At 36.7% G+C, this 15,001-nt stretch overlaps 1 protein-coding gene across 1 annotated transcript in view; it reads left to right on the top strand.

Moving 5' to 3' along the window:
* SPON1 (spondin 1) overlaps positions 1 to 15,001 on the top strand; it is a 199,301-nt gene that overhangs the window by 47,352 nt on the left and 136,948 nt on the right. The gene's annotated exons all lie outside the window — the stretch shown is intronic.

The following is a 15,001-nucleotide window of genomic DNA, read 5'->3' as shown; positions in this document are numbered from 1 at the left end:
TACAGTTTACTTGTATTAAGAAGGAAGAACATCCTTCTGCATTTCTATACAGCTTCTATATTTATAGCAGTTCTAATATTAGATTGCAAAAATTGACATTTGCATTTTAATATATATAGTAGCAGCCCCCCGGATCTACTGATGAAACACATCTACATCTAAACCAAAAATCCATTTCACTTTCTTTTTCTCACAGATTTAATATTGTTCCTTTAACTTCACAGTGGAAGCACATGAATTTGGAGTGTTGTAAATGGATTTTCTTGTAATTTTGTGTTCTTCTAAATAATCTTTTTTACAGCACAATTAATATAGTAATCCTATAAAATCTAGCTAGATTCATTCATATGCTGTTTTGTTTGCAAAGTTGTCATGTTGCAAAGCAGCTTAATCATTTTGCTACTGAGAGATGGGTCTGTTCCTTAAGGAGTGCAAAGCAATGGAAACACAATGAAAAAAAGAAAAGAGTAAGGAGAGGATGATGGTCTTTCCTCTAGTGATAGGGGGAATCTAGTTATGGCTTTATTATGAAGGATATTTTTCACTGTTTCACACTGTACCTTGAAAATGCCTACGATAATTTAATATTTGAAAAAATCAGTGTTATGGCACATTTTGTGATAAATGCAAGTAACGTGCAGTTACTTTCATTGGTCCATATGGTTGGTTTTTTTGCACAAATAGTTGCATTTTTGTAAAACAAGTTCTACAAAAGTAAAAATAAAAAAAAGGTATCTTTATGTGCAACGTGGTAGGAATGCAGGCATTAAAAAAGTACAGCACACTCCTAAGACACTGATAAAAGTTCTTTTTTTGTTCATCATTGAATTTTCTCCACATTTTCTTGGGAAAAACTGCAACTAAGAATAATAATTAAAGTGAACAGCTGACAGAAGCTCAAACACAGAATTTACCAGAAGTCAACTGTATTCTCATTTGGTACTTAGCAAAAATATATGGAATATTTAAAGCTTTCAGATTTATTTCTTACCAATTATACATGCTGATTTTCTTTAGCATAGAGAAGCTATTGCAAATGATGTTAGAAGGGACTCTGGTGAAATACTGAAGTCTTTTACTGTCTGACAGCAGTATGACAATAGGATGAACTATAGTTGAGTTTCCCCTGTACGCCTCGATTCTTCTTAAAGGTGGAGCCTTGGCAGTCCCAGTAAGGAAGTAGTGCCGGTACTAACCTGTCGTTGCTACTGGTCTGCTAAAATGATTCCTCTGATGCCCTTTATTCTCAGGTGCTGTAAAGAGTGATTACATCTATTTACATATCCTGGAGAGAAAATGCAGAAGGATTTAAGATGTCTAAGGAGGAAAGTTCTCTGAAGTATCTTGCACTGAAATCTGATTTTGTCTGAATTTTGCTCCCAGTAAGTGGGGGAAATAAAACAGTAAAAATATGTATTTCTGACTAAGTCTCTGGTAGGGTCTGTATTTTCATAAATTTCAAGTAGTGTGATGAAAAAAAACCACCTCTATAATTTTCTTGTTGTTTGCTGTTTGTAAATGAAAATCATTGTTAATTTCGGAGCCTGACAGCTGTAGAACGTTTGCCAATAGGCAGCAGCTGTCAGTAGCACTCCAGTTTATTTTGCAAACAGATGTTTAATTTGACTTCAATGCCATTGTCAATTTTTGAGGGGAAACACAGAGAGGAAAGGAATAGAAATAATCATGATAGTCATAATTTGATTTCCTTTCAAAACATAAAGAGGAGTCACTATTAATGACATCAAAAGTGTTTTCATTTTTTATTACTGAATGTTTTAAATCAGTTTTTTTTTTTTTATAACGGCATGTACTGAAATTAAGCTTTCTCAATGCATGGTAACTCATGTTAAGGAAGTGTCAGGAACTGAAGGCATTATTTTAATGTAGTATGCTACATTTTATAATACACATTTATTTATGAATCAAAATGTAATACTCTTTGTACAGTTTACAGATAGAGTTTTTTGTCTCTATATTAAAGCCATGGTACCAGTGAGCCCACGGTCATAAAAAAAACATAATGTTGTTTACTGGAGTATAATAGTATTCTCATTTCACATCAACGGAAGTGAAGGGCAAGTTTGGTCCAGTAATGATGAAATGAGATAATGAAAAAGCTAAGTAACATAATGTAGTTCACTTTTAATTTTAAAAATTTAATTTTAAAAACCAATGATTTTATCCAGTATGTGCCCAGTGACTGGAGGCTTTAATAAAACATGCTGTTATAATATCTTGGCAAGATCCTCCGTTATTCAGAATGTCTAGAGAACCAGATGAGAGTTGAAATTAGCAGTGTATGGTCTTAGTCCTATAAAACTTTGGCAGTTCTTACATGTTACAAGGTCTAATTTAAATTAGTCATAAAGGTGGCACATCCTACTGGTCATTTACTCCTTTGCAGTACAATCTGTTCAGGTATTTCAAGATGGTGTTTCTATGAGGCTATGTAAGCAAACCTGCAGTTAAATTTAAGAAGCTATACTGGCTATGCCTTTTGTATGAAATTTTCTATGAAAGCAAATTTTTTCTAGCATGCTGAGTTTAGTATTTGCTGAAACGTCTGCATGTCCACAAAAAACCTAGAACGGCTCTACACAGCACAGTTTACAGTTAAAAGTTCAAGTGCAGCTATATTTCACTACGAAAGGCAAATGGCTGAATTAAAGTGTCTGATTCTGCCATCTTTACTTATATTGAACAGTATTTAAATTCTCATGTGGATTGAAATATATTAACTGGAGTCTGAATGATACATTATATCAATAAAGGTCTCAGAACCTGAACATGGTATTTATCTTGATTCTTTTTTTTTTTTCAGTTGAAGTACCACAAAATCAATTCTGATCTGTTTCCTTAAAGGAGCAGCTCCATGTGTTGTTACAATTCTTTAGAAATTATGAAAGAAAAAAACCCAAAAAACCTAGAAAAGGAATTGTTCTTTATGTAAACTGTTGAATTGATTCTTGTCTTTCTACTTACCTGTTTGGCACTTGTTTGAAGGGATTTTTAAAAGGATTGAAATATTAGATTCAACCAATAATTGAGCAGGCCATTCCTTTCTTTTCCTTGCAGTAATTAGATACCCACTTTTTCTATCTTTTCTATGTCATTAGACATGCATTAGGTACCTTTGCTATATGAACAGCAGTAGTCTGAATGCTTTTTGCTCCACTTTCCTGAAGAGATGGATTTGTTGCTCAGTCAGTTCACTGCTTCAGCAGAATGTGGTTTAAAGCCTTGCAATGCGTCAGAAAGCACACTTGATTTCTTTAACGGTTTCTGAGGTTTCATTTGCTGCAGAAAGGAGAGGCTTGTAGGGGCCTGTGTCTAGAGAAGGAATTGGCTCTGTTCGTTAGGATAATGAGATTGATGCTCGCTCACTGCACAGACTGTATGTAGCCTGGTGATAACCTTAATATGTACCAACAACTCATTTAAGTTCTACAGATTACCTATCATGTTTCTTCCCATAGATTTCTCTGGAAACGGCATATATGGTTGTTCTGTACGTAGAAAAAAGGGTGTGCTCTCTCGTGATACAATTACCTTGCAGTTGTTCGCTGAGGTAGATATGAGACAAGGAACTTGTATCCAAAAATAGAAAAAAGTTCCACACTGCAGAGAGGATGCCATGTATTGAGGTACCACCATTTCATGAAGGTTCATAAAGAAATTGTCTAGTTCGCCAGAGTTAATTTAGATAACAAATACTAATGAACAAGCATTTATCTAATTTCTCTGAATAAATTGTGGGCAAAACTTTGTTTTCAATTCAGTGAAGAATCACAAATAGCTTGCCAGTTTTATAGTAGTAGTAGTCTGTATTTCTGCCACACACAGTTCTACTCACAAAGTACTAAATACGTTCTGGCAAGTAAATGAAATAAACTCATAAAGAGGCGGCAAATTTCAGAGATAATCAGATGTGTGTTTTCTTCATTTTCTTTATCAGTAAGCCACTTGGCTCAGCAAGAATTAAGTTTTAAGTGCTGTCCTTATAATTTTCTAGTTTTCTAGTGGCTACTTGTGCATCAGAAGAAATTCAGGCTCTGATTCTTTTCTGATTATGTGAAACTGAAGTTGGTAATTGATTTCAGTAGGTCAGTCCTCAGTAGACTGTCATCTCACAGTCAACAGCAGCATAAGATTGCAAGGCACATCTAGATTTTCAAAATACCCTCAACATCATTGCATCTGGTAATTGTATGTTTTTGATTTTCAAAGCATGTATTTTTTGTCTCATTTTCTGTGTAAATGTTTGGTGGGGGCAAACGACTGCCTTCTATAAAAGGCAAAGTCAGGTAGATATACCTTTATAATTTTGTCTTAAAATCAGGAGATTTTTCCTTGTTGCTTCAGTTTTGAAACTAAACCAACTATTGGAAAAGTTTAAATTGCGCTGCTTGGGTGCCAATCTCAAAATCATAATCGATTCACCTATTTCCTATACACATATCGGAAGGAGCACCCCTGCTTGTCTCTACAGTGTCTGATCCCTTGCTCTGTTTCCTCCTGTATCTCTAATCGCACTTGGTGTATGTCAGTTTACCTACTTTAAAACATCTTCCCCTCAGTTTCTAATGAAGTATCTAATTAACTGCACTTTTTGTTCCAAATAAAACTGGTAGGGCTGGATTCCAGTTCCTAGTCTATGCCTGCTTCTCAAAGCTGCTAATAAGGAAGGGTAATTTATCATCTTAATCCTTTCCATTACTACTTACTACTGTTCACAATGTGCCTTTAAGAGTTCTATTCATGTGCTCTGCTTGCCCTGATGAGTGAGGGAGATACAGACTGTGTAGCTTTTGCTTAATCCCTGGTCCTTTAAGCATAGTTGTAATCACATCCTCCGTGAAATGATGACCTTTGTCTGGGCCAACAAGACTGCAGGAGCCCCACAGAGACAAAAGGCTTTTTGTGATAAGACACGAGGAAACGGCCTCAAGTTATGCCAGGGGAGGTTTAGGTTGGATATTGGGGAAAATGCCTTCACCAAAAGGGTTGTCAAGCACTGGCACAGGCTGCTCAGGGAAGCGCTTGAGTCACCATCCCTGGAGGTGTTTAAAAGACATGTGGTTGTGGCGCTTTAGGGACATGGTTTAGTGGTGGACTTGGCAGTGTTACGTTAATTGTTGGACTCGGTGATCTTAAAGGTCTTCTCCAACCTAAACGATTCTATGATACTGATGGGTTTTTTTTTCCCTCTCCTTGTTGCTGGATGTTGTTTTATAGAAAAGGCTTCAAACCACCTTGAGGAGGAATCGGTCACTTCCAAGTAGTTTCATTACCCCAGACTGTTCTGGAGAGCTAATGTATATAGTCTATATGAAATCACATCCACAGTCTGACAACTCACTGCTGCAGCACAGATATGACTAGACTTTTTCTTGCCCTTCCTATGCATCTCTTGGACAATTTTTTGTCCGTTTCCTAACACCTGTTTCTGTACCTTTCAACATGGCTATTTCCGTAACCCTAGGAGTGTTTTTCTTTCATGTAGCGAGTTTAGCGATTATTCTTTCTCCATTTACTTTCTTAACCCTTTTGTTTCTGCTGTGCCCTAGTAACAGCCATTACTGTTTACTTATATGTCGCAGGGCTGCTGCTGCTTCTTTAGCTGCTGAATCTCCCTTACCATCCCTTTCAGCTTCCTAATCCTTATCCCTTTGAGCCTTTAGATGCCTAATTCACAACTGATCCCTATGGCCATTCCCATGCTTATAAATCTCTTCTGCACCAACCCTTATTCAAAAATATATGTCACCCAGTCTTCACCTTCTCCTAACCTAGTCAAACCTCCAATATTGTATTCCCTTCACAGAATAATCTGAATCAGGTAAAATCACAACCTACCTAGCCTTTTGTTGTCTTTAAACCTAAAGAATTACTGTAGTCTGTTTGCGGGGCTGAGCTGCTTAGAGCGCTCCTGGTACATTACCCTGTCCGGGGTCAAGGCATGCATGCCCTGGGCACCGTTTCCATCTGTACACTTTGAAATTTCACCAGTGAGCCAAAGGTGATTTGTGCTGTAACTTTGTCCTGAAATCATTCAAAATCTTCCTCAATCCCATGTGTAGGTGTTATTTGCGAATGACCGGGCGCTGACATTCTGCTCCCATATTGATTAGGGCACAATAATAGAGAACAGGTTACTGAAAGTTTCTGAGGCTTACCTGTGGTTCGTTAATATTAATGTCCAGAGAGCAATAGAAGTATTGGAACTAGTGCTTCTTGTCAGCGATGCTGGCGGAGTATACTTTAGGAGTCATCTTACTTGCATCACGATAGGGGCAGTACCTGTGAATATTTCACTTGTGTTGTCCGAGCAGCTGCTAAGCATTCCCAGACATAGACTGAAGGGCACAGCTCTGGTATAGGTGTTTTTATCTATTGGTAGGTTACTGGGGCTGGCTTGGTTTTTTATCTGTTGTAGCAAAACTTCTACCAGTGCTACTGGTGTGGCAACTAATCTGACACAAGAAGGTTGTACGAATTTGGCATTTCTAGGGATGAAGCAGGAAGAGCAAAACCCCTGCTGTACAGATTCCCTGCTACGCAATTCTCTAAAATATCTGTGTACCAAAGCTTTGCAACAATATTTGTACAAATTCTTACTGCAACTAATTTTTGCAACCAGAACAATTCTATGAACTGTAGGCGCTACCATAACACTGTCTTCAGCCACAAACTTGTTGCCGCAGATACAGAACAAAGAGTAAGAGGAGAAGCTTGGTGAAAACCTCTCTAATGATGTAGATTTCATGATTTAATTTGATCATTCTTTTATAATTATGTGTTGCATGAGCAGAGTGGTGTTTCAGCTATTTCTCAAATGCAATTTGAATGTACCTTCTTCCCATGATCTGTTCCTTCAGAATGAGGGAAGTAGAAAAGATACAATCCCAACCCTTTTATCTTTACTGGTCCTTTCTTTTCTTTCGTTTCTCTGCACATGTGTCTTTCAGTGTAAACAACCAGTATCTCCTGGCATTAGCTGTCCGAATATTCAGTAGGCTGCCATCTCAGCTGCCAGCGAAAGCTCTTAGAAAAGCCCAAGTAGAATAGGTTCAGTTGTTATAGGTGTTAATTCTTGAAAGCTGAAACGTGTGTCTTGGCTGCACTACAGAAATGGCAGATCTCTTCTTCTGATGCTTCCAGTTCCGGTGGATTTGTGGTATCAGACTTAACCTCAAATACTAAAGGTTCTGCATCAAAATTAACCTTCCCTAAGCAGGTACGTTCATAATATTAAGGTCTCTTTTAAGAAGTAGTATTAAGCATTTTAATATCAAGTTAGCTAAGTTTCAGTGAATGTTAATTTGTTTTGTTAATTGTGGTGATTTAACCTTCAGGCTTCTGTCAACTCAAGTGAGGTGAAGATTTTTTGGGGTTTGAAAACATCAAATACATTATTCCAGTTTGGTTTCCTGCTACTGAATACCCAGTAATTAGTATTTTACCAGTGGGTAGACCTGGTTAGGATGTTGCTCTTGACATACAATTTTTGTCTGTACAAGCAATAATTTACTCATTAAAACGTGACATCAGTATATTGCTAGTTGACACCTCTTCCAAAACAGTAGTTGAAGAATGACAGCTCTGATATATATTTTTTTTTAATCTACGAATTCTCTTCCTTTGTTCCCAAATCCTCTAAGACTATTAACAATTTAGAACAATTTTTCCAAAGTTTTGGGGAATATTTTCAAACTTCATTGACTGGACACTCTTGCTGATATTTAACTTTTACTTTTTTTCCTTTTTTAATACAATATACAAAAAATGTTTGTTGGTTGTGGTTGGTTTGTTGTTTTTTTTTTTCCAATCCCCTCTACCTGGAGTAGGGGAAGGTGGCTCAAGAGGGGAAGGTTATGTGCGTAGGATATAAAGATTAAAATAGGTGTTGTAAAAGGGCAAATATGTTGTGGGGTTTTTTTTACTGTGTCATGGATGTCTGCACTTTCTGTGTAATAATGGCAAAACCAAGAGAGTTCAAGTAGTGGCAGCAAGGAGTTTGGGAACTAGTGAAGAGTAGCATGTGTGGAGGGTCTGAAACATGGCCTTTGCCTGTGTGTTTTGTTTTTTGCACATCCTGGCATAGCAGGTTATGCAGACTCAGAATGAAAATGGGGGCATGGTTGCGTCTTTCTTTTCTTGTTTCTCTTAACACCTGGAGGAATCAAGTCTTTGAGTTCCCTGTGCCAGTGGGCGAGTGTAACACAAGTTGCATAGGTCTTCTAAGTCTTCTTTTTATTTTTTCATTTTTATTTTAGGATTTCTTAGTTAATACGCAAATGATTTGTATCAGTTCTTATTGCAAGTTAGCTCAGTGAATACAGCTATCGGGTAATATGACATTGGGCTCACTAGCTTGATAAAAACTGTACTTCCACCTTTGCTAGATTGTCTCCATCTACTGTACAAAACCAGTACTTAGAACAACAAAATAAATATGTCCTCCAACCATCTAGTCCTATACCATCTTTTTAGACTTTTTTTACAGTATAACTTACAATGTATAATTTTGAAACTCAAGGAGATGGTACTTGCTACAAAAAATGGTGGCTAGCAAAATACCAGGTGAAGACACACCCCATGAATAGCAGTGGGCTTTCAGCAATGGGACATTTTCTCAGGAGTCCTAGAAAACGATTTCTTTCATCTTTTTATCTTTTGGTAGCTTTTTTTTTGGGGGGTGGTGGTGGTGGTTTACTTTTATTTTTGGGGGGTTGTAGTCTGTGGGGTTTTTTTTTCTCCCCTGAATAATGGGTGTAGTGTACATGTCAGAAACTATTTTGTCAGTATGAGTTTTTATCCTGAAGATTTTAGATTTAATATTTATGTGTTGTGGTTATTCAAGCAAAGAACAGAGAGATTTTCTGAGGACAAACACAAGATAGCAGCATATATAATTGTGTTTTCCCTTAGAGCTTTTTGTTGTATTATATATGATGGCCAAATCAGTCCTGAAGTCAGTGAGCTTCCATGTATGCGTGTGATGGTAGACCTGAGTGTGATATGAAGGATAATCAAAAGGATTTTCCTGTGGGCTTTCTCTCGATTATATTTTCTGACAGTATGGATGAAATGTTGAAAAACTAAACTAAAGCAGGATATTCTGGTGTATATCTATGCACTGAATACTTTAGAAGTGTGCAGTTTTTATTGTTTTCCTTCTGACTAACCTATTAGAGAAAAGGCACTTGTCCTGTGCAGAGATGTAAATGATGAAGTATGGCAACGTTGATAAACTTCATATCAATATTACTGTGTTTTGTTCAATGTCAGATATAAAGTCTGGTTGGTTTGCTCAAACAGTGTTAACAACATACTTTAAAACAAATGAATGAACAAAACCAACCAAAAGACAACAAAAAAATGCACCATCTGTGTTAGCTCCTAAGGCATCAAGAAATAAATGATTTCATGCAAGTTTTTAATAGTACTGACCGTTTTCAGTGATGGCTGATGACAGAATTAGATTCTGGTGTAGACAGAGTTTGCTCTTTGTTGAGACTGAGCATATTCTACTAGTTGAAAATTATTTTGAAGAAGGTAGTTGTCAAATACCCTACCAGTGTAAAAATTGCTGGGCATCGAATGGCTAAGGGGTTGTATATGCTTTCAGAAGAATTTTAATTGATTTTTAATAAGAGTCTCCTAAATATTAGAGAGAGAAGTAAATGTTGGTAAGCTTCTGGGAGTCTGCACATTTCCTGACCTTGTAAGTACTTGACAGAAACATAGGGTTGTTTTTTTTTTTAAGGCAACACAGAAGAAAAAAAAAAGAGAACATCCTAAATGATGTGTTACAATTACAAAATCCACTAGCATCAACAAAACTACAGAAGATATAAATAAGTGGTTTTCACCTCACTTTCTAGTGCTAAGGTAAATGATATTTTTAGAATTTTTTTCACTCCAAAAGACAAAAAAATAAAAAAAAAAGCAAAGAAACAACATCCTATTAAGTATATTTGTTCTCAGTACCTTTCTGGGTGGGGCAGGGGGGGAGCAATGTAAAATAATGGAGTTAATTCAGTAAGGCATGGAATAAGTACAGAAAATAATTTTGTTGGCTGGAAGGACAGGGCAAGTTTAACTCACAAATAATATAGAGCGGAAAAGGTTTCTTATCTGCAGTCCAGTAGTTTATGATTATTTCTCAATTTCCAGGGGAAACTTAGGGTATCCTCACTAGCTCTGGCAAGATCTGTTTTATTAAAATGTAACTAATATTGTACTTAATGGTTTTGATGTAAGCTTAAAAAATGTCATAGGAACAATTCTTAAAGATCCTCTTCCTTACTACTTTTGTCACATCATTACACCCACAGAAGCAATTTAAAATAAGAGTATTTCTGTTGATGCTATGATTTGACAAAAAGAGTCAGGAAGATGAGCTAAAGCTGTTTCTATGGAAGAAAGAAAAAAACCCAACCAACCAACTCTGTTTCTGGTATGACTTGGAGCATTCCCAAGGCTACTCTGGATTTTTATGTTTTATGACATTTCCTGTTCGTTAATTTCACAAATGCAGTTTATGTGACTTTGGTAGAGCTCTTCACAGCAGGATGGTACAATCATTGTGCTGGAGAGGGACCTCCTCATTCCAGGGAAGTCTTTCAGGGCAGGTCTCGCTCCCATTATGCTTAGATGTGGTCTGACCAAACCGAGACAGGACAGAGACTCTGAGCTGCTTGTATCTGACATGCAACATTCTGAAGTAGCATTGCCCAAACAAATACTACAAGAACTACTAGATAGTCCTTGATTTTGTTGAGAACTACAAACAAAAATAATAAATAATGCTGTTAGGAGTTGTGTGTGTGTGTGGTTTGTTGTTTGTTTGGTTTTTTTTAGGTGTATATATGATGTAACATACAGTTTTGCTCCTTAGTTTGGTGATGGAAAAGCTTTAACACAAACCCAGAAGCATCACTTCGAAGAAAATGGGAAACGAGGAGATTTTTTGAGTTGTATTAATTTCCTTTTTCTTTTTATTCCATGGTATGCTAATAGTCAAAGAGAGAAACAAGTCAATTAAAGATCCACTGGCGTGTTAAAATGTAGGAGAAAGCAATCAGATCTCCCCTTCCCATTAAGTTTAGATAGCACTGGATGTTGAGAGTAGTGGGAAAGATTTATGCTGACTAAGAAAGCGTAACCTTGTGTAAATTCTTAAAAGCTTTCTTATCTTTCTGTGAAAGTTAGCCATTCCATTTTTAAGCTGTTTGTATAAGCCTCAAAACCAAAGAAAAGAATCTTTAGTTCAAATCAGAACTTCTACAGAGGAATAAAAATTATGTCCAAAAAATAAATAATAAGGGAGCAAAAGTCAGTGGTAAAACCTTGGCAAATATATTGATCAGGTGCTTTGGTCTGTGTTCAATCTAGAAGCTGATTATTAATAAAATTAATTTCTTTAAATTAATTTAATACTTTGTCTGAATATCTGTAAAGTTGTGTGCCTGCTTTCAGTATTTATGCAGCCATCTAATATATCAATCCTGTTCGACTTGGAATCAGTAACAAAACTCTCATTTAGATTATTGGCTCCATATATAATTTCAAACACAGCTGAAGAGAGAATGACTCAGAGATCTGTGCAGCTTTTGTTGTTAGAAAAGGAACTGTTCCCTTGACATTTTACACTGATGAGCTAACTGCAGCAAAAAGAATAATGTAAGTACACTTCAGGTTTCAGGCTTTCTACATTTTGTTTCTAAAATAACTGCTTTTTAAATAAATACTCACAATATCTTTGTTATCTGCAGATTTGGGAGCTCCTTTATAAACCAGCAGATTTCTTGTTTGTTTGGATTTTCTAAATTTTGTTTGGTTTTGAGTAAGCTTTGGAAAACCTGTTCTTTAAAATTATATTGAAAGCACAGGATCATAGAATAATTTAGGTCGGAAGGGACCTCTGGAAGTAATTTTGTCCACCTGCGTGCTTGAAGGGGGTGTTGTTACAACAGGTAGATTGAGTAGGTTTCTGAGGCATGGATTTGGTCAAGTTTTGGGTATCTCTGGGGTGGAGATTGCACAAACTGTCTAGGCAGCCTGTTCAAGTGTCTGATTACTTCAACCATCCTCATGGTGGGAAAGATTTTCCTTGTATCTGCACAGCATTTCTTGTGTCCCCACTTGGCTGTTGCCCTGCATCCTACCACCATGCACTTCTGAGAAATATCTGCCTCTACTTTTTCTGTATCTTTCTGATAGGTAGTTGAAAACAACAAGCAGTAAGATACTTTGCATTTTCTTCCTTAGACTGAGCAAACCTAGTTTTCTCAGCCTCTCCTCAGACATCAGGGGCTCCATTCCTCTGCTTATCTTGGTGGCCCTTCACTGGTCTCCTTCTAGTAATGCAATGTCTGTCTTTAACTGGGCAGCCCCAAACTGGCTGTAATACTCCAGATGTGGTCTCACAAGTACCAAATAGAGGAGAAGAAACCACGTTCCTTGATCAAATTGCTACACTTTTGCTGAAACCAGTGGCTGCCATGGTAGCAATGACATGCTGCTGGCTCATGGTCAGCTTGTCCACCAGGACCTTCAAGATGTCTTCTGCAGAGCAGCTCTCTGGCTGGCAGGTGCCCGTTACGGTACTGCTGTAACTGCATTATTCCATCCTATGTGTGCAAGATTTTGCGTTTGACTTCTCATGGGGTTTATGCCAACCCATTTCTCAAGTCTATCAGGAATCTCCCTGTGTAAATAGTAGCCTTACCCTCCAACATGTCAACTGTTTCTCCAGTTTAGTATCATCTGCAAACTTATTGAGGTTTCATTCCACCCCCTCATCCAGGACATCAATGAAGATGCTGTTAGCCTTAGTATGAATCCTGGAATACAGCTGCTGGTATCTGGCCAGCATATAAGAAATTAAAGCATCTTGATGCTATGTGAGTTGTGACAATGCATATACATTTCAGCTCCGTTTGCTGTTACTTTGCATTTTATTAACCATACTACATGATTGTTTTCCAATTTTATGGTACAGTGTTTGAAAAAACGTGATTGATGGTGTATCAAGAATTGTACATATCTCATTGAGTCTGTGTGAAAGTATTGGTTCTCAGTTGCAGCATAGCATCCAAAAGGTCTTTAAATTTGTCTTTGGTTTTCAAAGCAAAGCTGGTAAAAACTATGGTAGCATACCGCTGTCACAGGGTGGGCATTGGGCTCTCATTCTTGCTAGTAATTGTTTTGTTTGTGTGGTTTGGTTTATCTTTCCTACTTGTTTCTTGTTAGAAACCCTAAAAAGGATTTCTCTGAAAGCTTCCATTCTGCTTCTCACATACTTGGTCAGTCTCTTCTGGCACCATTTAAATTGTCCCATGACAGTTCTCATATTAATAAAAGACAGATTTAACTAACTCTGGGTTTCATTCACTTTCTATTATTTGCTACAAGCTTTTATTTATCCCTATTGTGAACACTCCCTTATTAAGATAAGGCCTGGGAGTTCCCCTTCCTCAAATACTGGCAGATAATGCCCTTGCTTTTTGTAAAAGTCAGTCTTGCTCTTCTCTGTTTCATGCTTTTTTTTCCCACAGCTTTGGTTGTATTGTCCTTTTCCACATTTTTCTTTAGAAGATGCCACCCCTATTATGAACGAGAGTGAGCTGTGGCTTCTGCAACCTTTCGAGTTTGGTCTGGCTTTAAGAGGTTTACAAAACCCAGTTCTTCTCCTGGGTGCTTTATAATGTGAAACGAAGGATTCCCTCCTCTCCTACTCTGACCTTCTGTCTTGGCAAAGAAAGTGCAGTAAAATTCTATCTTACTTTTGATAACTTTTGATAATTTTATGGTATGGGACATTGTCAAGGAAAGGTTTACATGACTACAACACCACTTCTAAGCATACAGTCATTTTTCTTCTCACTTCAACTGGGATGAGTGAGGAGTAATTCTAGAGACATCAAGTTATTTGACTGTAAAGTTAAGACAAGAATCTGGTCCTTGTTATTTAGAGTTTTAAATACAAGTAGTGGTACAAAATGTTGCTAGAATAATGTGCTCTCTTACTAGTAAACAAAGAAAAATGCCAGCTCCCAAAGCATGTTCTCCTCAGAAAACTCTGTTCAAAGAATGTCTTTGGATTTAACAAAAATCTGTTTTCTTAAAGAAGATTAATGTTTACATGTGATTAAATTTTAATAGTTAAAAAACAGTCAAAGCAGCTAGTTAAATTTATTTAGGATTGGAAGGGGTCACCTGAGCCACTTGAACATATTTTCCATAGTAGTTGTTTTTGTTTTTGTTTTTTTTTTTTTACATTTACTACATGGTGGTTATGATAGTAATCTGCAAGAAGAAGTTGGGCTTGGTGTTTTGCTAACTTGAAGATTTTTGATGCAAAATTCAATTTATGATTTCTCAAGTGGGAGGCTAAAAATCAGCCAAATTTCAGGTGTACAATTCCAGCTGTAAAAAATGAAATTGCACAGTAATTGTTTTTTCCCAGATTGTTTCAGATTTGACCTCCCTGCCTCTGCCCAAACTGAGGCTTATAAACTTACATTTTGTTTGAACGATAAGCCTTAATAAAATATTCTAGATTTAATTAATTTAGGAGTGGCTTGTCTTTAGGAACCTTTAAATTTCTTTTGAAGACTTTAGCTTATGCTAGTTCTTTTTCTAACTTCTGCTTTACCTGATATTTTCGCTGGATTGCTGTTGTATATTGGAAGTATTTACCTCTTCAGAATGCTAGGTAGTTTCCTACAAACCTTTGCTTGCTTTAGCTGTGCTGGTTTTCTGAAACTGGATAAAATTTCAGTATTTGAGTATAAGATTTGATTTGAATATTCAGTTGACTGTCATGCATTTCAAGTGCACAGATCCTTACTATATAACTATGATCACTTCTGTAAAATTAATAATTTTCCCAGTTTCTGTAAAACATGATTAAATTCAAATGCAAGTTGAAATAAAAATACCCTGTCTGTAGTCCTAGTTTGTGTATACATATTGTCAGAAGAGGGAA

The sequence above is a fragment of the Falco peregrinus genome, chromosome 9 (genome assembly GCF_023634155.1).
Source record: "Falco peregrinus isolate bFalPer1 chromosome 9, bFalPer1.pri, whole genome shotgun sequence".
Classification (NCBI taxonomy): domain Eukaryota; kingdom Metazoa; phylum Chordata; class Aves; order Falconiformes; family Falconidae; genus Falco; species Falco peregrinus.
Note: the sequence above shows the minus strand (reverse complement) of the source record. Positions and strands in the feature narration are given on the sequence as shown.